This window comes from Penaeus japonicus, unplaced genomic scaffold, assembly GCF_977035675.1.
Source record: "Penaeus japonicus unplaced genomic scaffold, GWHDUDI00000001_assembly GWHDUDI00000006, whole genome shotgun sequence".
NCBI lineage: Eukaryota > Metazoa > Arthropoda > Malacostraca > Decapoda > Penaeidae > Penaeus > Penaeus japonicus.
The window spans coordinates 40626877-40649376 of NW_028234408.1; the positions used below are offsets into that span (position 1 = coordinate 40626877).

The following is a 22500-nucleotide window of genomic DNA, read 5'->3' on the forward strand; positions in this document are numbered from 1 at the left end:
TCACAATAATAATCAAAATAATGATAATAGTAATAACAATGATAACAATATTAATAACAATGATGATGACGAAGCAGAAGTGTTCCAAGCACAAGATTGATCATGCAATTGAGAATGAAAATATCAAAGTTATACGAAAAAAAAAATGGACATCATTTTGGTTGACAAAAAGGGAAAAAATAATATGGTTATCTGATGACGTCACAGGTGATAGCAAAAGAATCGAGGAAGAAAAAGAGATAAAAGGAGAGAAGTAAAAGCCTCAAGAATATGAAATTCTTAGAGTATGGGAGATAAAACATATGATAAGAGGTCCAGCTGATGTAGGTGTTCTTGCAACTATGAAAAAAATATATATTTAATCTTGGATAGGCAGGACAGAATTGTTGCAAAAGAGATTGAGACAGTGTTGCTACAATCTTGAGAAGGAGAAACACTAGGATTGAGGAAGGATATGATAATAGTGAAAATAGGGATAATAATGATAATAATGATGATAACAATAATAACGATAATGAAAAGGACAATCATAACTATAAAAAAGTTAACCACAACAAGGAAAATAAGAACAAGAATAACGACAAAGAAATTAACCACCATAAGGTAAAACAACAACAGGAATAATAAAGATAACGATAATAACGACAACAAGAACAAAGGAAATGCCACACTCTAACTCACACTCTCGCTTGCTGTTGCACTCTCGCTCCCAACACGAACTTCACACTTGCACTCGACACTCAAACCCTGCAACTTGCTGCAACTCGAGGTCACTTCCACTCTCTCTTTGTCCCTTGTGTATGGCTTACCCTCGCAACAAGGGTGATGGAGCGTGAGGGTTTTCCCTAAAGGTCACCCTGTTTTTTTTTTTTTTTTTTTTTTCATTTTTTTCTAGTTTTTGTTTTTTTTTCTTTTGATTCTGATTTTTTTTTCTTTTCTTGTTTATAGGAAATGTTGTGTAATTTGTGACATAGAGTGATGAATATAAAGTATTTGGTTAATGAGAGAGAGATTTAAGAAAAAAAAAAATAAAAAGGATCCATGGAAATCCTTTTAGGAAAACCACTCTCTTCTTTCAAGAAAAGGAAACCTACAATGTTTTCCTCTAATCTATCTTAATTTTCTTCTCAAGGAAAACTCCCTTTTATTTTTCCTCCTCTCTGAGAACACCGCCTTCCCTTCCCCTCCCCTCCCCCCTCCACCTCCCCTACTCCTGATGGTCGGGGGAAATGGCCCGCAATCCCGCCCCAAGAACTTAACAACTTGTCCAATGTCGGATCTTGAACGAGGCCACTCTTGCGCCAGTCTATAAAATGCCAAAAATATGTCTCCTTTTTTCCACTCTTTCCCCCTCCCCCATTTTCTCCAGGCCAGTGAGGAAAAATCGTAGAATATTCTTCTATTCGTAAGGCCATTGTTTACGGCGCTTATAGTCTGTCCGCTAAGATTTAAACGGTTTCGTCCCGGATCGTAATTCGTCGATGCTCTTTTGTTTTTTTGTGTGTTGGAATCCGAGTCGTTTCGTGAGAGAATCTATTCTTTCGGGTTATTCTTTTGGCCAAGAGCCTCGATAGCTTTAGGGGGGGAAATAAATATATATTATGCGGTTATTTACTGCTCTAGTTTGCAATAAAGCGTGCCGCCTGATGCAATATAGTACCCACGAGCGAAGAAAGGGCGTTTTAGTATGATTTAGTATTCTGCAATGCAGTATATTTGCTCCCTCTTAAAGGAGTTTGGCCTTGGAGCAAAATAATTTCCTGAATATTTCCAAGCTGATTACTTCCCACACTCCTAATCATTTCGAAGAATTTAACTAAAACCCAGTTATCTCCAAATACATTTGTAGTCGACAAACTCTTAGATAGGCAGGACAGGGAGAGAGAGATAGGGGAGGGGGAAGGGGAGGAGGGGAGGGGAGGAGGCGAGGGAGAAGGGGAGAAAGACGGGGGAGGGAAGAGGGAGGGAGAAGAAGTGAGGGGGAAGGAGGGAAAGGGAGGAGAGGATGAGTGGGGGATAGAAGAGGGAAGAAGGAGAGGGAAGGAGGGGAAGGGAGAGAAAGAGAGCAGGGAAAGGGGAGGGAAAGGGAGAGGGAGGGAGAGGAGGGGGAGGGGAGGGAAAGGGAGAGGAGGTGAGAGAGAAGTCAAAATACCTATATATTCGACAAACTTATTTCCCAAATACCTTTCCATTAAACCCATTTCCTTCCCCCCAATAATTTGCTAATCAAGATACCAATCCATTTTCGAATCATTCCCCCAAAACCGTCAAAACCGCCACGTTAGCACAGTGCAATGCCCTTCATGCACGGTCTCAATGCATGCTCAACAGTTAGCACGTCATGCCAAGTCGGCGTGTGGTAATGTTTAGTCAAGTGTTTCAACGGAGAGGGAAGGAAAAGGAGACGAGAGGGAGAGGGAGAGGGAGAGGGAGAGGGAGAGGGGGAGGGAAAGGGAGGGGTAGGGGGAGAGGGGGAGGAGGAGGGAATGGGAGAGGGAGGGAGGGGGAGAGAAGATAAGTGTTTCAACGGAGAGGGAAGGAAAAGGAGACGGGAGGGAGAGGGGGAGGAGGAGGAGGAGGGACGGGAGGGGAAGGGACGAAAGAGAGGGAAAGGGGAGAAAGACGGGGGAGGGAAGAGGGAGGGAGAAGAAGTGAGGGGGAAGGAGGGAAAGGGAGGAGGGAGGGGGGGGGGGAGGAGGGGGAGGGAAGGAGGGGAGGAAAAGGGAAGAGCGTGGGTGAAAACTTATTTTCCCAAATACCATTTTCCAATTCCATTTCCTTCCGCCGCCAAGATAATTAGCAAATCAGAAATACGCAATTCCCATTGTTTTTCCGAATCATTCTCCCCATTACCCGCCCTGCCAAAAAACCGTCAAAAAAACCGGCCACGATAGGCACAGTGCCATGGAAATGCGCCTTGGATGAGCGGGGGGGGGGGGAAGAGGGAAGAAGGAGAGGGAGGGAGGGGAAGGGAGAGAAGGAGGAGAGGAGTGTGGGGGGGGAGGTGGGAGGGAGGGAAGGAGAAGAGGAGTGGGAGGGGTGGGTGAGGTAAGTGGGGGAAGGGGTAAGGGAAGAGGGAGGGAAAGAGGAGAATGGGTGGGATAGGGAAGAGAGAAAGGAGTGGAAAAAAGTGGGATGGATAAAGAAAGGGTGGGAGGTATATATAGAGAGGGAGGGAAGGTAGAGTTGAGAGAGAGGGAGCGAGGGCAGGGGGATGAGTGAGTGGGAGGGAAAGAAGGGTAGAGGAGGGAGGGGAAAAGGGTGAGGGTCAGGGAGGGGATAAATAGGACAAGAATTAGAGAGGGAGAGCCAGAGGGGGAGAGTGAAGGAGGGGCGGGGGGAGGGGGAGGGGGAGGGGGAAGGACCGAGCTACAGTGATCAAACGTGGTCTTCATCACACACTCAGGAAGCAAGGATGAAGGATGAAGGGTGAAAGGGGAGAGGGCGGGGCTAATCTAACTCCTCCCTCTCCTCTCTCTCCCCTCTCCCCTCCCCCATCCCCCTCTGATACTCCCGCCCCCTGCTTGATTTTTCCTACTCTTTTTAGGTACACTGATTATCATTTGACACCCGCTCTCGCTCTGTCTCTGTCTCTCTTTCTCTCTTAATCTCTTTCTTTCTTTCTTTCTCTCTCTCTCTCCTCTATCCTCTCTTTTTTTTCTCTCTCTTTCTCTCTCTCTCTCTCTCTCTCTCTCTCTCTCTCTAACTCACTCTCTCTCTCTCTCTCTCTCTCTCTCTCTCTCTCTCTCTCTCTCTCTCTCTCTCTCTCTCTCTCTCTCTCTCTCTCTCTCGCTCTTTCTCTTTCTCGCTCTGTCTCTCTCTCGCTCTTTCAATCTCTCTCTCGCTCTTTCAATCCCTCCCTCCCTCCCTCTCCCTCCCTCTCTCTCCATCCCCCTCCCCCTCCCCCCTCCTTCTCCCTCTCATTTATAAGTCTTTTAATCTTTCCCTTGTTACTCACCCACACAAGAAATTCTTACATGTACACAAAGAAATTCATACACAAGCGAGAAAAAAATTCTTACACACTAAAAATAAAGGATTACGAGCTTACACAAAAAAATGCACACTGAGGTCAGGCTGACGGGATGGCTATATTGGAAAAATGATATGATTAAATGTAATCAATGTGCTCTCCCTTTTGCCGGATGTTCCTAATTAGATATTACAATTAATTGATCCTAAATGTCATTGGCTAATATTAAATTTATAATCCGTATTAAGCCCATAAATTTGTTTGGTCATTTATCCCACTTGGCGCGGTAGTTAGTCATTTGTTTTCTCGTTTCTTTCTTTTTGTTTCTGTTTCTTTCACTTTCACGCTCACTTTCTCTCTCTCTCTCTCTCTCTCTCTCTCTCTCTCTCTCTCTCTCTCTCTCTCTCTCTTCTAATTCTTCTTTTTCTTCTACTTCTCCTTTTTCTTCTTCCCCTCTTCCTTCTCATTCTCTATTCTGTCCTACTCCCCCTCCTACTTCTCCTCATATTCCTCCTCTTCTTCCGCCTCCTCCTCCTCATCATCATCATATTCTTCCTCTTCCTCTTCTTCTTCCTCCTCCTCCTTTACGGCCCTAAACCCAGTGATAAAAATAAACATTAACAGAGAAAAAAAATGCGCTTAATGACTTGTAAAAACAGAAAACAGTGAAACAAGCAAACAAATAAAATCAAAGTGGAGAAAAGGTCGGTTACAATATATAAAGAATGTTTGTTTGTTTGGTTATTTGCTTGTTTGTTTGTTTCTGGGTCTGTCTGTCAATTGGTTTCTTTCTTTCTTTCTTCTAGATGTTTCTTTGTCTTTGTATTTGTTTGTGTCTTTGCTTATGATTTTTTGTTTTTCACTTTGCTTCGTTGTGTTTATTTGTTTTTGTTCGTTGAGGGATATATATGTTTTGTTTGTGCTTGTGTATGTGTTCTGTTTGTGTATGTGTATGTTTGTTTAAGCATATGTGTATTTGTTTCAGTATGCAAGTGTGTTTGTTTACTTGTCTCTGTGACTGAGTAAGAATAAAACAAAAACTATCATGGTCATATTACTATTGTCATCATTAACATTATTATCATAAGTATTATTAACTTTATCATCATTCTGATTACTCTTATCATTATCATTACTATAAGTCTAATGATAATCATAATTATAGTGATAACACGATGACTCCCTTTCATGACTAAACTGCATTGTAGTGTTTTCATTTTATTTTTTAACCGAGGCTGTTCCAGTCACTTATTTCACGTTACTGCTATTATGCGGATTGCACACGCACGCCCATGTGGATGTGGATGTGTAAAGTGTGTGTGTGTGTGGAAGTGTGTGTGTGTGGTGGGGGGGGGGGGGTGTGTGTGTGGGAGGGTAGGTATGTGTGTGTGGGGGGAGTATATATGTGTCTGTGTGTGTGTTTATATCTCTTGCTCTCTATTTTTCTCTCTCTCTCTCATTCTGTCCCTTTTTCCCTATCTCTCACCCTCTTTCTCTCTCACCCTCTCTCTCACACACCCGCACCCTCTCACGCTTTCTCTTTTTTTTTTTTCTCACTTTTTTTGTTCGCTCTTCTTTCTTTTTCTCTCCTCTTTTTTCTTTCATATCTTTCTTTTGCTTCTTTCTTTCTTTCTCTCTCTCTCTTTCTTTCTTCCTTTCTCTCTCTCTCTATACCCACACAAGCCCAGCATCGCCTGCACGAGACAAAGGATAATGGCGGGTCGGCCGGGCGGGCAGCGGGGCTGCAGCGACCCCAGGGGTCCGGCCCATTTGTTGACGTTCGTGTGAAGTCGCATGCATATGGATGAGGGATTGTCCACCCCGCCCTCAGTGCAGGCGTTCTTGTAGGCCAGATGCGCGCCTGACAGAAGACTATCTAGTCGACTGCTTATGTTTACGTTCGCGTATGTAAATCCGGATTGCAAATGTATACAAAGACGATGTTTGAAATCGTCGACTGGCAACAGCGTTTTGTCTCGACGCGGCGCTTCTAATTTTCTTGAGAGCTTTATTTGCGCTAAGTGTTTTCGGTCTTTGTTGCGGTAAAGGTGCTAATCGCCGTTAATTGCACGCTATCGCAATTTGCACACGGTGGTTCAGGCGCGCCCGGAATAATAAAGAGGTGAATCCGAGCGTGACCGCGTTCGTGTAAGCCGCGGATGCACCCGAGAGGTCGCTTTATCTCGACTTTCTGTCAACTTTCGGCTCAAAAAATGAATACTTATCGGGTTTCATGTGCAGCCTTCTCCCTATCCGCTTTTTGCTCCCGAGATGTCGAGATCCGTAAGGGGGGCAGAGGGTCAGAGGGGGGGGGGGATGTTGTATGATTATAGTTGTCAGGTTCGCAGAGTTTATACATTAGATATAATTCCTCTTTTTTCGACAAGAGGAAAATTAATAATGCAAAAAAGGGGAGACTGCAAGACAAGGGACGGACAGAGCGAGGGGAGTGGAGGGGGGCTGGGGGTGGGTCGGGAGGGGTAGTGCCACAAAAAGAGAGGAAGGAGTGCCCACAGAGTGCCATATAGGAGAACAAAGGGCAATCAACCGAATAAGGGCGATTGTTTGACCTCCGCCGGGCTCGCCACGTGACCTACGCCCTCTACACTCTTTCGTCTTCTTTTCTTCTCTCCCCCTCCTCCTCTTTCGTCCTCTTTTCTTCTCCTCCACTCCTCCTTTTTCGTCTTCTTTTCTTCTCTTCCCCTCCTCCTCTTTCGTCTTTTCTTCTCTCCCACTCCTCCTCTTTCGTCTTTTCTTCTCTCCCCCTCCTCCTCTTTCGTCTTCTTTTCTTCTCTCCCCCTCCTCCTCTTTCGTCTTTTCTTCTCTCCCCCTCCACCTCTTTCGTCTTCTTTTCTTCTCTCCCCCTCCTCCTCTTTCGTCTTTTCTTCTCTCCCCCTCCTCCTCTTTCGTCTTTTCTTCTCTCCCCCTCCTCCTCTTTCGTCTTCTTTTCTTCTCCCCCTCCTCCTCTTTTATCTTTCTTCTATGCCATTTTGTTAATTTATGTCTCTTTCTTTGTTCTTTTCTTCCTGGCTTTCATACGATTTTCTTATTCCGAATGAGAAAGAGGGTGAGGAAGAGGAAGGAGGAAGGAAGGGATGGAGGGAGGGAGGAAGGGATGGAGGGAGAGAGAGAGGAGAGAAGAGAAGAAAAAAAATAGAGGAGAGAAGAGAAGAGAAGAGAAGAAGAGAGAAGAAGAGAGAGGACTGAGAACCGAAATTTCCATAATTTTGCAAGCACCAACACCATGTTGTGGCGGTTATATAACAGCATGATATTATATATCACAAAACGTTATATAACTTGTGCAAACTCTCTACATACTCCGCCGTTGTCTGTATTATTCAGAGCGGAGTTGGCAGAGGATGTCAGAGGTTGTCAGCGGTTGTCAGCGGTGGGCAGAGCATGTGAAAAATCCTTGCAACATGCCTTTGTCTTGAGAGACATTTACATTATGCATGTGTGTGTAAATGTCGGTGTGTGTGTGTGTGTGTGTGTGTGTGTGTGTGTGTGTGTGTGTGTGTGTGTGTGTGTGTGTGTGTGTGTGTGTGTGTTGGAATGCAAGTGAGTGAGTGAATGAGAATGGGTAAGTGAGTGAATGACAGTGAATGAGTGAGTGAGTGAGTGAGTGAGCGAGCAAGTGAATGAGTGTGTTCATGTGTGTGTGTATACGTGTTTGCAAGCAAGCGCGCCCTACATCCTACATGTATATCCAGATACGGAGAATTGTTGAAGTGGAGGGGGGGTGGGGGGTACCTTTGCAGACTTCCCCCTTCCCCATAAAGGCACATTAGATTAATAAGCCGGTGAGTGACAATCAGAATTCCTTACTTTGATTAAGCTACCATCGCATATTTCCACATTAGATATAAATGAATAAAGGGACTTGTGCCATCTAGGTAGCCACAGTTTTATAAGGTTAGGTAGGACGGACACAGAGGAAGCTGGTACTTATCATTTCCAGCTGGTACCTATCATTTCCAGCTGGTACTTATCATTTCCAGCTGGTACCTATCATTTCCAGCTGGTACTTATCATTTCCAGCTGGTACTTATCATTTCCAGCTGGTACTTATCATTTCCAGCTAGTACTTATCCTTTCCAGCTGGTACTTATCATTTCCAGCTGGTACCTATCATTTCCAGCTGGTACTTATCATTTCCAGCTGGTACCTATCATTTCCAGCTAGTACTTATCATTTCCAGCTGGTACCTATCATTTCCAGCTGGTACTCATCATTTCCAGCTGGTAGTTATCATTTCCAGCTGGTAGTTATCATTTCCACCTGGTGTTTGTCATTTCCAGCTGGTACTTATCTTTTCCACCTGGTACTTATCATTTCCAGCTGATACTTATCATTTCCAGCGGGTACTTATCATTTCCAGCTGGTACTTATCATTTCCAGAAACACTAAAAGCATTACCATAGAGGTATGGAGAAACTGATGTTGACAATAACATGCAAAATAAAAGAATAAAAAAATCCAAGTCACATGACCTGCTTGCTTGAAGAAAGCAGAGACGAATATTTCCTTCTTCTCAAATTGCATGTTCTCTGCAATTAACTGAGTCTTAACTGACACACACGACAGACAGTTGAATTCTCATCTCGTTAGGAATCTCACTTTCAAAACATCCTCACAGCAGAGACAGATGCAAGATTTAAAAAAAAGAAAGAAAAAAAAACTCAGCAACACACAGCAACACTAGTTCCAAAGTTTCGAAACAAAAACGGTCTAGAAACAGATAACAGTGTTTGAATTATGTATATCCTTCACTGAACTGGCATGAGACAGCCCAAACACGTACACAATGCACTTGACACTATTAGGGAACTGTCTTCCTGTGTTATGAGTGGACATCTGACCATTTAAATACCCATTTGTAGTTAAATATGCAATTTACTGATTTTAATTTTAATCTATAAACTGAGTAGGGGGGAAGGGGGGGTATATCTCTGTACCTCCCACCTTCTGTGTCCGCATGTGTATTTGTATATATATTTGTGCATAGTTCCATATGTATGAATGTATAAATAGACCTTAGCATACATTTTAAACTTATTCATTTCACCAAAGATACCAGCAAGCATCTATCAAGAGGTAAACCAAAATAAAACATTTCCATGCGCTTCAAATGAACAATTTATACGACTGCAGACCGACCGTTAAATGAAGAAAAACGAGAACGCTTCCCATTGGTCAAAAATCTTCGAACTCTCTAAAAGCATCCATCCCATTGGCTGATATCCTTTAAATCCTGTGTCAGAATCGACGCCATTGGTCCGATGCACGCCGGGCGGGAGTAATCTGTTTCTCATTAAAACTACCTCGTGTCCAGCGGTCCATTTTCATTAGAGAAAGGCAACATGTTTTACTTACAGCCAATTCATAACCTGCAGATGAGCTTTTCGTCAAGTTTAATTCTGCGTCGGAGTCAAGGTCGAAGCCATGAGTTTAAGTTAGGAACAAATAGCCGTATGCACAGGCCGATAAGTTCTTCTTATCGCCAGTTTATCTCCGAGCATTCTTTTACTTAATGGAAAGACGCTATTATAGGGCACGAGATTAGCCCGGGAGAATTTATCCCAACAGTAAAGTGGAGTTTTAGGATTAACGCGTGACTGAGAGCCCTGAGTGTGGGAATGGTTTTATTCGTATTTTTTATTCTACTATTGATTTTACTTCCGTTTATCCTCTTATTCTATTTCTTTATTTTTTATTATTTTTTTTTTTTTATCATCCTCATCCCCTTTTTTATTCTTTTACTGACCCCGTCTGTCTCTCCCTTTCTTTCTTTCTTTTTCTTTTCTTCTCTCTCTCTATACATATGTGTGTGCGTGTGTATGTCTATGACTGTTCTTGCTTTATTCTCTAGTTGTACTCATCCCCTTCCTCTCGGTTCTTTTATCCCCCCCCCCCCCCCCCTTTTTTTTTTTTTTTTTTTTTTTTTTTTTTTTTTTTTTGCTAATATCTTCTGGTCTAATCTTACCCTCATCACCGCCTAACCCCCCTCCTACCCGCCCTCAGACCCACCCCCACCCCATCTTCCTCTTACTCCATCTCCATCCCCACCCCCATCCCCATCCCCCCCTCCACCTCCTCCTCCCACTTCCCTCTCCAGTCCTCATTATGCCTGACTCACAGACAGGACTTTCTACTCTCGGGTCAGAGACTCATGCACACTTTTTTTTTCTTTTTTCTTTATTTTTTTTAGGTAACGTAACTTTGTCCCAGTTGAATGCGAGGAGGTTAATCAAGCGCTCGATATTCGTGTCAAAAAATGGGGTCCTGATTTGTTGGCTCGAGGGTTATGTCCACTTTCTCTTCCTCTTTTTTTCTCTCTCTCTCTTTCTGTGTGTTTGTGCGTATTTGCAATATATATAATATATATATATGTGCATTTATATACTGTGTAAATATATATATATATATGCATTTATATACTGTGTAAAAATATATATATAAGCACACACATCAAAAATATTGGCACCACTTCCCTCTTGCCTCATTACATCATCCACTCTTTCCCTCTCCCTCCCCTCCCCTCCCTTCCCCTCAACCCCCGTCCCCTCCACTCGCCTCTCCTCATCCCCCGTCCCCTCCCCTCCCTCTTCCTACCCCCCCCCAGACCCCTCCAACACCCTCTTCCCCCGCACTCGTGACGGGCCGTAATTCAGCAGTTAAAGGCCTGCCCTAATGGCCTGCTCCGCTCGTTACAGATCAGCCATAACTGGCCATTTAGATAAGCAGGTGTTGGGGCCGCGCGAACTGGCCGGCTGCCTCAAGATAAAAAAAAGAAAAAGAAAAAGAAAATAAGGCATTGGATTAACGCTGTATTTTGTTATTGTAATCGCATTGTGAGAGAGGGATTAACTCTTTAACACGTATGTAGATTGGATGGGGGAGGGAGGGAGGGAGGGAGGGAGAAAGAGGGAGGGAGAGAGAGAGAGGGAGAAAGAGAGAGAGAGAGAGAGAGAGAGAGAGAGAGAGAGAGAGAGAGAGAAAGAGAAATAGAAGGTGAGAGAGAGAAAGAAAGAGAAGGTGAGAGAGAGACAGAGAAAGAGAAGGTGAGAGAGAGAAATAGAATATAGATAGAAAAAATATAGAATGATTAAACTAGTGGTATACGTATTGGCATCTGTAGGCTTAGTGATGAAGGTATTGCGAAAATGTTTCCCTTAAAGACGTGTATTTTCTTCGGGTTATAGTGGTGAAGAGACTTGGGGGAGGGGGGGGGGTGATAGGGATGAGGCTAATGCAATCGAAGTGATGATCGGTTTCCTCCGAAATATCGGAAGTATCATTTCATTTTGTTCTTTTAGTACGATCATTACCATCATCATCATCAGTTATTCCTATCATTATCATTTCCTTCATCACAGAATGTTCTTATTTCCTCATCATAATCGCTTTCCAATTCAGATAATCATGTAATCACATAACTGTAATCATAATACAGTCACGATCAAGAACAAAACAATGATAACAAACTTAACTACAACAAGAAGGGTCGTACTGGGGGGGGGGGGTCATGGGGGGGGGGGTACTACTGGGGGAGGGTGGTCATGTGGGAGGGTGTGGGTGGGAGTGGGGGTGTCGGAGAGGGGGGGGGTGTGCGGGGAGGCGATAGAAGCGAGCGACACGAAATTCTATAATGAAAACAAACGAAATACAGACTGCAAAACTCCCAAAGTTCCAAAAGGTGAATACAAAGTGAATTAGGACGAAGGAATGAAAAAAAAATACAAAGAAAAAAAGAAAACGAAATTAGCTTCTTTCTTTTTCCTTTTTTCTTCAGATTGTTTATTTATGGGCTTTTTTTTTTATGAAAGGTGTGTTTCGGTCGCTGTTTTTTTGTGTTTTTTTTCTCTCTCCTCTTTAGGTCTTCATCCGTCTTTTGATTTCATCCTCCTCCTCCTTTTCCTCTTCTTTTTTATTCTTCTGCCTCTTCCTCTCCCTATTCATCCTCCTCCTCTTCCTTCTCCTGTCCCTCCATCTCCTCCTCCTCCCTCCCTCTCCTCCTTACCCCTCTCTCCCCCTCCTCCTCCTCCCACCTCCTCCTCCTCCTTCTTTCTTCTCCCTCGCCCACACAGCTGGACCCCTCCCTCTCCCTACCTCTCGTCCCCCTCCCCCTCCCCCTCCCCCTCCTTCCCTCTCCCTCTCCCTCCTCCTTTCTTCTTCCTCGCCCACACAGCTGCCCCCTCCCTCCCTCCCTCCCTCCTCCCTCTTCCCTCCTCCTTTCTTCTTCCTCGCCCACACAGCTGGCCTCCCCCCTCCTTCCCCCCCCCTCCCTCCCCCCCCTCCTCCCCCCCCCTCCCCTCCCCCCCCCCCCCTCCCCCCCTTCCCCCCCTCCCCCTCCCCCCCTCCCTTTTCCCCCCCCCCCCTTTTTTTTCTCCCTCCCCCCCCCCCCCCCCCCCTTTTCCCCCCCTCCTCCTCCCTCCTCCCCCCTCCCCCCCCCTCTTCCTCCTCCCCCCTCCTTCCCTTTCCCCCCTCCCCCCTTCTCTTCCCCCCCTTTTTCCCCTCTCTCTCCCCCCCCCCCCCTTTTCCTCCTCCCTCCTTCCTCCTCCTTTCTTCTCCCTCGCCCACCTTTCTTTCTCCCTTTCCCCCCCCCTTACCCCCCTTCTCCCCCCCCCCTTTTCTCCTCGCCCACACAGCTGGCCCCCTCCCTCTCCCCCTCCTTTCCTCCTCCCTCTCCTTCCTCCCTGGACCCCTTTCTTTCCCCCCCCGCCTTGCCCGCCCCCCCCTCCCTCCTCCCTCCTCCCTCCTCCTTTCTTCTCCCTCGCCCACACAGCTGGCCTACCACTCTCATGGTGGTCAAGACTGCGTTCTATCAGTGTACGCGGACAAGTTAACAGTCACAATTAATGGCAGTTCTCGCCCATGTGCGTCTCTGAGGCGTGGGCGTGTGTGTGTGTGTGTGTGTGTGTGTGTGTGTGTGTGTGTGTGTGTGTGTGTGTGTGTGTGTGTGTGTGTGTGTGTGTGTGTGTGTGTGTGTGTGTGTGTGTGTGTGTGTGTGTGTGTGTGTGTGTGTGTTTATGTTTATGCCTTTCCTTCCCCTTCGTATTTATATCTGTGTTTCGTTTTCCTTGTGTCCTCTGTGGTGTTCTGGATGTCTAGGTGCGTTTATCTTTTTTTTTTTTTTTTTTCTTGTTTATAAATTTTTTTTTTTTTTTTTGCTTTTTCTTTTTTTTGTACATTTTTTTTTTTAAGTTTTTTTTTTTTTTTTTTTTTTTTCTATTTCTTTCTTTTTTTTTTTGTGTTTCTTTTTTTGTTTTTTTTTTTTTTTTTTTTTTTCTTTTTCCTGGATGTCTAGGTGCGTTTATCTGTTTTGTTTTGTTCTTTTTCTTTTTCTTGTTTATCTGCGTTTGTTTCCTTTGATCGCTATCTCCCCTTCCCCGTCTCTGTTTCTTGTTGGTTGTCTTTCTTTGTTTCTGTTTATTCTCTCTCTCTCTCTCTCTCTCCTTCCCCTCTCTCTCTCTCTCTCTCTCTCTCTCTCTCTCTCTCTCTCTCTCTCTCTCTCTCTCTCTCTCTCTCTCTCTCTCTCTCTCTCTCTCTCTCTCTCTCTCTCTCTCTCTCCTTCCCTCTTTCTCACTTCCTCCCTTTCACACTCTTTCTCCTTCTCACTCCTCCTCACTCTATGTTCTTCTCTTCTCTCTCCTCTTCTCTATCCCTCCCCTATTTCTCATTCGCTTCCCCTCTTTCTGCACCTCCTCTTGTGATCTGAAGTCCGTCGGTACCACGCACACGCACGTACAGACACACACACACACACACACACACACACACACACACACACACACACACACACACACACACATACACACACACGACTCTTGGTACATGAGATTGCTCGTGCTGTATTACTGTAGGTGCTGTCACTGCCACCATGGGTTACTCATGTCTCGCCTACACATGTTCACACAATAGCTTCTTCTTCCCCCTCTCCCCTTCCTCCCTTCCTCCTCTTCCCTCTTCTCCCCCCTCTCTTTTTCTATTTTCATTTTTTTTTTCTCTTTCTCTTTCTTTCTCACTCTCTCTTCTCTTTTCTTCCCTTCCCTCTTCTTCTCCCTTCCCCCTCTCCCCCAACCCATACTCCCTCTACCCTCTCCCTTCTCCCCCCTCTTCCTCTCCCTTCTCCCCTCTCTCCTTTCCCATCCTCTCTCCCCTCCCCGTCTCCCACCCTCTCTCCCCTCTCCCCTCTCTCCCCTTCCCGTCTCCCTTCTCCCCTCTCTCTTTCCGACCTCTCTCTCCCTACCCCCTCTTCCTCTCCCCTCCCCGTCTCCCACCCTCTCTCCCCACTTCCTCTCCCTACTCCCTCTCCCCTCTCTCCTTCCCCACCCCCTCTCTCCTCTTCCTCTCCCTTCTCCCACCCTCTCTCCCCTCTTCCTCTCCCTTCTCCCTTCTCTCTCTCCTTCCCCACCCCCTCTCCCCTCTCTCCTTCCCCATCCTCTCTCCCCTCTCTCTTTCCCCACCCTCTCCCCTCTCTCCTTCCCCACCCTCTCTCCCCTCTCCTCTTCCTCTCCCTTCTCCCACCCTCTCCCCTCTCTCTTTCCCCCCTCTCTCTCCACACCCCCTCTTCCTCTCCCCTCCCCGTCTCCCACTCTCTCCCCTTTCTCCTTCCCCACCCGCTCTCCCTCCCCGTCTCCCAGCCTATAAAGTTCCCACACATACTTACTATAACCTTTTTGGACATGACGTTGTAGAAACACCAGCTGTTTTCGTGTCATGAACCCTCATGGACATATTTTACGTTCCTCTTACGGCTGATAAAATAAAGGAACAACATGAAAGCCGAGGAAAAAACAAGAGAGGATATACCTACTCATGATCTTTGGTAATATGCTTATATATACTTTTTTTCTGGGTTAGTTTTGTTCATATTCCCAATTTCAGTATAGTTTTACGTGACGTCATGTGTCCTCATTTTCTCTCTCTCTCTATCTCTCTCTCTCTCTCTTTCTCTCTCTCTCTCGTGGAGTGTGATAACCCTGCAAACAAGGACTTCCCGCGGGGTTAGATCAAGTTTGCTGAAGGTTAGATTTTAATGTCTTTTTGCCATCGTGCTGCTCTAATTAACATAGAGATAATAATCGCTATGCCCTTTTTTTAAACTCTGAATAACTTGGTCACGTTTGTCTACTTTGCCCCCACGAAGTACATTATTATTTTGACGAAATGAACTGCCTTATGCGACTTAATTCAAATTTACACTCTTCGATCTGCAGTGGCCGTGAGGTCACATCTGTTACCTTTAGATTTGATTTAATGATGAAGCCAGACATGCTCTCGCAAGCAGAAAACCGACACCCAAGATAGTCCAATCATTGCTCTTAATCAAGGCATGGCGGATATCGGATTTTTTTTATTCCCTAACCCCGCGCCCTCTTACCTCTTACTTTCTTTGGCCAACGAGCAAAGTCTCCTTAAAAGAAAAGAAAGAGAGAGAGAATAAAAAACGAAAAAAAAATAAAACAAACGGAGTAAATTGAATAAAAGAAAAAATGACACTTAAGATGATAATCAAATCGAAGTGACCTGAAGAGAACAGAGTACAAAAAAACCGAAGACTATGAAACTTGAAGTCAGCTAAATATGGACGCCTTAAAGAGTGCGTGGATGTTTGTGGCGGAGTTGGAATGACTTCGTTTATTGCGTATTATGCATGTGTGAGAGAGAGGGAGAAGGAGGGAGAGAGAGAGGGAGAAGGAGGGTGAGACAGAGAGAGAGAGGGAGAAGGAGGGTGAGAGAGAGAGAGAGAGAGGGAGAAGAAGGGTGAGACTGAGAGAGAGAGGGAGAAGGAGAGCGAGAGAGGGAGAGAGAGAGGGAGAAGGAGGGTGAGACAGAGAGAAAGAGGGAGAAGGAGGGTGAGACAGAGAGAGAGAGGGAGAAGAAAGGTGAGACAGAGAGAGAGGGAGAAGGAGGGCGAGAGAGGGAGAGAGAGAGGGAGAAGAAGGGTGAGACAGAGAGAGAGAGGGAGAAGGAGGGTGAGACAGAGAGAGAGAGGGAGAAGGAGGGTGAGAGAGAGAGAGGGAGAAGAAGGGTGAAACAGAGAGAGAGAGGGAGAAGGAGGGCGAGAGAGGGAGAGAGAGAGGGAGAAGGAGGGTGAGACAGAGAGAGAGAGGGAGAAGGAGGGTGAGACAGAGAGAGAGAGGGAGAAGGAGGGTGAGACAGAGAGAGAGAGGGAGAAGGAGGGTGAGAGAGAGGGAGAAGGAGGTAGAGAAGAGAGGGAGGAGGGCTGTCGAGAGAGGGAGAAAGAAGGGTGAGACAGAGAGAGAGAGGGAGAAGGAGGGTGAGAGAGAGAGAGAGAGGGAGAAGGAGGGTGAGAGAGAGAGGGAGAAGGAGGGTGAGAGAGAGAGAGAGGGAGAAGAAGGGTGAAACAGAGAGAGAGAGGGAGAAGAAGGGTGAATGAGAGAGGGAGAAGGAGGGTGAGAGAGAGAGAGAGAGGGAGAAGGAGGGTGAGACAGAGAGAGAGAGGGAGAAGGAGGGTGAGAGAGAGAGGGAGAAGGAGGGTGAGAGAGAGAGAGAGAGAGGGAGAAGGAGGGTGAGACAGAGAGAGAGAGGGAGAAGGAGGGGGAGAGAGAGAGAGAGAGGAGTAGGCGGGTGGAAGAGGAGAAAGAGGGAGAAGGAGGGTGAGACAGAGAGAAAGAGGGAGAAGGGTGAGACGAGACAGAGAGAGAGAGAGGGAGAAGGAGGGCGAGAGAGGGAGAGAGGGAGGGAGAAGAAGGGTGAGGCAGAGAGAGAGAGGGAGGAGGGAGGGAGTGAAGGAAGTTGGGGGGAAGGAAAGAGGAGGGAGACAGACAGAGAGAGAGAGAGGGAGAGAAAGAGAGAAAATAAACGCTTATAGTGATCCCATGAGATGAAATAAACGGATCGAAACAAAAAAGATATAAACAACCAAACCAAACATACAAACAACATCCGACAAACTGACAAACAAAAATAAAAAGTGGCAAAATAAAAAGTGGCAAAATAAAAAGTGGCCTGAAACGAGAAACAAGCGAACAAGAAACGAAAAACGAAAAACGAGATCGAACAAGAAAAAAAAAAAAAAAACGAGAGCGAACGAGCGAACAAGAAACAAAAAAACGAAAAACGAAGAGCGAACAAGAAAAAAACGAAAAACGAAGAGCGAACAAGAAAAAAACGAAAAACGAAGAGCGAACAAGAAAAAAACGAAAAACGAAAAGCGAACAAGAAACAAAAAACGAAGAGAGAACGAGAGCGAACGAGAAAGCCCCCCAAATCCCGGTCTTCTCAGCCCCAGCCAGCCATATGTCTGGCTCCAAGACTCGCCCAAGACCTCGTTCGCAAACCTTCAATAATTCCGCCCAAGTGCCAGAAAACATTGGAATGGTATTAAAGGGTTATTAAGGGGAAAAAATGGAGGGAGGGAGGGTGGGGGGGGGGGGAGAGGGGGACGGAAGGGTGGGAAAGGTGTGGGGGAGAGAACGCGGGCTGATGGAGGAAGGGTGCGCGGGATGGTGAGATGGGGCGGAGATGGGGGTGGAGGGAAAGATGGAGGGGGGATGGGGGAGGGGGATGGTGGGGGGGGGAAGGAGGGAGGGTAGATGGTGGGAGGTTAACGAGAAGGGCTGAGGGAGGAGGGGAAGGAAGGCAGGAGGAACTGGAGAGAGGATATATATATAATATAAATAAAAATATACTGTTTTTATAAATAATAATCTAAATAATATCTATACTATTATATAATTATATAATATATAAGAGAGAGAGAAGAGAGGAGAGAGAGAGAGAGAGAGAGGGAGGAGGGGAGGGGAGGGAAAGGAAGGGGGGGTAAAAGGGGAAGAAAGGGGGGAGAAAGAGAAAGAGAGAGAGAGCGAGAGAAAGAGAGAGAGAGAGAGAAAGAGAAAGAGAGAGAGAGAGAAAGAGAGAGAGAGAGAGAGAGAGAGAGAGAAAGAGAAAGAGAAAGAGAGAGAGAGAAAGTGATAATCGTAATAATAAATTTAGAGAGAGAGAGAAAAAGAAGATGCAAACCATTTCCATGTTCACATCTCTGAAACTGAGGTTTATATTCAACCTCATGAATATCATCACATCTTTTTCCTTACCAATGACCAATGCGACAAATAAAACATATATTTTTCTTCTTTTCAAAATATCATTGCCTTTCCCTGAAGTTTATATTCGAATGGTATTTTAGAAGATTTTCTGTTCGTTGAAATATAGCAGTGGTGGTTTCTCTGGATTTTTTTTTTTTTTTTTTTAACACTCGGTCTGTGTTTGTGTTTGTTTGTATGTGTGTAAGGGGTGTGTAAAAGTTTTGGGTGTTGTGTGGTGTGTGGTGTGTGTGTGGGGGTGTGTGTGTGTGTGTGGGGGGGGGGGTGTTTTGTGTGGGTGTTTGTGTGTATGTTGTGTGGGTTTTCGTCTTTCTTCTTTCTCTCTCCCCCCTCCCTCTCCCTCTCTTTCCCCCCAAATTCCCCTCCTCCTCCCCCCCACCCCCCTCCCCCCCTTCTCCCTTCTCCTTCCCCCCCCCCCCGCCCCTTCCCTTTTCCCCTCCCTGTCCCCTCCCCCGCCCCCCTCCCCCCCCCCCTCCCTTTTTCCCTCCTCCTCCCCCGCCCCCCTTCCCTTCTCTCCCTCCTCCTCCCCCGCCCCCCCCCCCCCCCTCCTCCCCCCCCTCCCTCCTCTCTTTCTAATCCTGTTTTGCTTCCCCCCTTTAAAACGTCCTCTCAATCTCTGGGCTGGGCCGCTTTTCTGAGATTGCAACCTTCAATAAGGTTTTCTTTTACGGTTTTCTCTGTGATACCCCTTATTGCATTATTTTTTTTTTGTCTCACCTTTTTTCTCTTTTTCCCTTTGGCTTTATTTTTATATTATATAAAGGGAAGTATGTTATATATTAAATTAATTTTATATTTTAAAATAGAAAATTTTTATAAAACCCATTTTTAAAAAATATTTTTTTTTTTAATTTTTTTTAATTTTTTTTTTATGCAAATAAAAATTTCATATGCAAAAACACACATTTTATTTTGTGTGTGGTGTGTGGGGGTGTTTTGTTTTTGTTGGTTTTGTGTTTTTGTGTGTTTTGTGTGTGTGTGTTGTATTTTTTTTTGTATGGGTATGGCATGTGTAAGAATTTTGATGCGTACTAGAGGGTTTACCAAAACACCGGGGATTTTCTCCCTGGTTTTCCCCCCGTACAAACAAGCACTTTCACATTTTGGCCTGCAAAGTGCGAAAAAGGACCTATTAGCCTCCCCCCCTCCCCCTCCCCCTCCCCCTCCCCCCAAAACATTCGAAAACGCTGCTCTCCCCCCGAGGCGGAGGCTGGTTCTCCGGGGGACCAACAGGAGCTCAAGGCACTGCGGGGGAACGGCCCAGGGGCGGGGAATGAGGTGCTTTAGGGGCGGAAATATTTGGGGAATGGGGTCCATAAATGCGGGGCTCGTGGGGTGGGGACACACACCACACACACACACACACACACACACACACACACAACACACACCCCAAACACACACACACCCCACACACTTTATATATATATTCAGTATGCCCCCCCCACATTCCCACACACAACACACCACACACACCACCCCACACACAACCCCCACATATAAATATATTCTGTAAGGGCCCCCCCACATTTAAACACACAACCCCACACACACACACAACACACCCCACACACACCCCACCCAAAACACACACATATAATTTTATATATATATTATAAATATATTATATTATATTATTATATTCATGTAAAGCCCCCCCACATTCCCCCCACCCCACACCACACACATACAATATATATATATATATTATATATATTATATAAAATATTTATTAAATATTATATTATTTTATGTATTCCCCCACAACCCTTCACACAACACACACACACACCACACCACACAAAAACATATAAATATATATATTAAATACTTTTTATTTTTTATTTTATATTTTATAATTTAAAAATATTTTTTTTATATATTTTATATATATTTATTAATTTTTGTATTTCCCACACAAAAACATTTCCCCACACAAAACAACAAACCACACACAACACACACACGGGATATTTTTAAAACCCTTTTACATTTTTATAACAAGTATATAACATAAATCTTTTTAACTATCTTTCCCTTCTATTTTATATCATTTCGCCCCAAAACGCCCCACACACACAACCCGACCAAAATATATATATAATATATATATTTTTTTAAAATATATTTTATATATATTATATATATATGTAAATATATATGTATATAAATTTTTGGTGTGTGTGTGTCCCCCTTTTCGTCCCTTCATGAGTGAATAAACCCCCTGGGCCCAAAAAAAAAACGAACAATTTAAAATTAAACCAAAAGAAACATCTAATTCTTCTAGTTCCCTCTAACTCTCCCTCCCCCTCCTCCTCCCCCTTTCCTTCCCTTTCCCCCCCTCCCCTCCTCCTCCTCCCTTTCTTTTTCCTTCCCCCTCCCTCTCCCCTTCCCCCCCTCAAATTCCCTCCCCCTTTTCCCACCCCTTCCTTCCCTCCCCCCTCCCCCTTCCCCTTCCCCCCCCCTCCCCCTCTTTTCCCCTTTCCCTTTCCCCCCCCACCCCCCCCCCCTCCTTTCCACTCATGTTTACAAAAAGCAATAAAAAAAAGACAAAAAAAGGGCCAAAAAAATAACACTCTATGCGCCCAATTTTAGGCAAAATTAAATTTTGGGGGGATGATCCTGTGTTGTTAAATTTTCGGTTGGGCTTTTTCTTCTCTTTTCCCCTTTTTTTTTTTCCCTTTTCTTCTTTGCCTTTCTCTTTTTCCCGCTTTTTCTCTTCTCTTCCCTTTTTTTTTGCTTTTTTCTCTTTTTTTCCCTTTCCCTTCCCCTTTTCTGCTCTCTTTCTTTAAACTTTTTCTTCCTTCTTTTTTTTTATCTTTTGTTTTGTCTCGTCCCCTCCTCCCCTTTTTCCCCCTCTCTCTCTCCCCTACTCCTTTTCTCTCTCCTCCTCTCCTCTCTCTCTCTCCCCCTTCCCCTCTCTTCTCTGCCCAACTTCTGTCTTCGTACCTTTTGGGTTTTTTCCCAAATTTTTCCCTCCCCCTCCCCATACCCATCCCTATCCCACAACCATACCCCTCCCTCCCCCCCCCCCCTCCATACCCCTACTGTGGCAGTCCCAGCGTGCCAGACATTCAGACATTAATTCTCGTTTTCTTTTCTCGCCCGTTTCCAATGTCATTCGGATTCTCTTCACCTCCTTTCGGAAAAAAAAAATCGTTTGTTTCTTCTTCCTCTTCTTCTTCTTCTTCTTTTTCTTACTCTCCTTCAATCTTATTTTTTCTCTTCGTCGTTTTCTTTCATTTCTTGCTCTCCTCTTGTATTTCCTCATATCATTAATCAACCTCCCCTTCTTTTTTTTGTTCTTCTTCTCCCTCTTCTATTTTCGTCTTTTTAGTCCTTCTCTTCTGTCTCTTCTACCTCCTCTTCTTCTCCCTCTTCTTCTTACTTCTTATTTTTCTTATTTTTCATCTTTACTCACATCTTTTAATTTACATTCTCTTTTTATTGTTATTTATTTTTTTTTTTTATCCATCATTTTTATCTATCATTCTCTCTGTTTCGTTCTTTATATCTATCTGTCTGTCCGTCTAAGTCTCTCTGTCTCTTTATTAATCTATAAATCAAAATCTCTTAACATCACAACCAAAAACAAAAACAAAAACAAATACATCACTAATAACAACAAACCTAAAAAACAACCACAACAACAACAACCAAATCCCTAAAGCTATTAAAATGTAAACACTTCCTCCTCCTTTGTTTTTATCTAATTTTCTCATATTTTCCCAAATGATAAAATCTCAGTCCCATTTCCCCGCTAGTTACCGAAGTCTCCACTAGATGACAGGTCGCTACTTTTCCATCAAATCTTATCATTCTCCCATACAGTTCTTGCGTCTCTGGCTGTCTCCCCCTTTCGCCTGGGTGACATATGGGATCTCTTGGGCTTTATAGCGTCCTCTCTCTCTCTCTCTCTATCTGTCTCTCTCTCTCTGTCTCTGTCTCTATCTCTCTGTCTCTCTCTTTCTGTCTCTGTCTCTGTCTCTCACTCTCTCTTTCTCTATCTCTCTCTCTTTGTCTCTTTCTTCCTTTATCTCTCTTTCTTCCTTTGTCTCTCTCTTCCTTTGTCTCTCTTTCTTCCTTTGTCTCTCTCTCTTTTTGTCTCTCTGTTTCTGTTTCTTTCTCTTTCTCTCTCTCTCTCTCTCTCTCTCTCTCTCTCTCTCTCTCTCTCTCTCTCTCTCTCCCTCTCTCTCTCTCTCTCCTTCTCTCTCTTTCTCATCTGTTTATATATACATATATATATATATAATAATATTATCTAGATATATATATATATATTATATATATAATAGTATATATATAATATATATCCCTCTCCAACCTCTTTCTCTTCTCCTCCTCTCTCTCTCTCTCTCTACTCTCTTCTCATCTCTCACTCTCTCTCTCACATTCCTCACTCTCACTCATTGCTCTCCCCCTTTACACGCTTCTCTACTCTCTCTCCTCTCA

General features: G+C 44.7%; 1 protein-coding gene and 1 long non-coding RNA gene across 2 annotated transcripts in view; both read right to left on the bottom strand.

Moving 5' to 3' along the window:
• LOC147471728 (uncharacterized) overlaps positions 1–22500 on the bottom strand; it is a 59417-nt gene that overhangs the window by 26913 nt on the left and 10004 nt on the right. The window lies entirely within an intron of this gene.
• The window catches only part of LOC147471729 (uncharacterized), a 7171-nt gene continuing 5893 nt past the window's right edge, over positions 21223–22500 (bottom strand). Inside the window, exon 2 of the long non-coding RNA XR_015191117.1 lies at positions 21223–21678. This is a non-coding gene — a long non-coding RNA (uncharacterized LOC147471729). The remainder of the gene's footprint in view (positions 21679–22500) is intronic.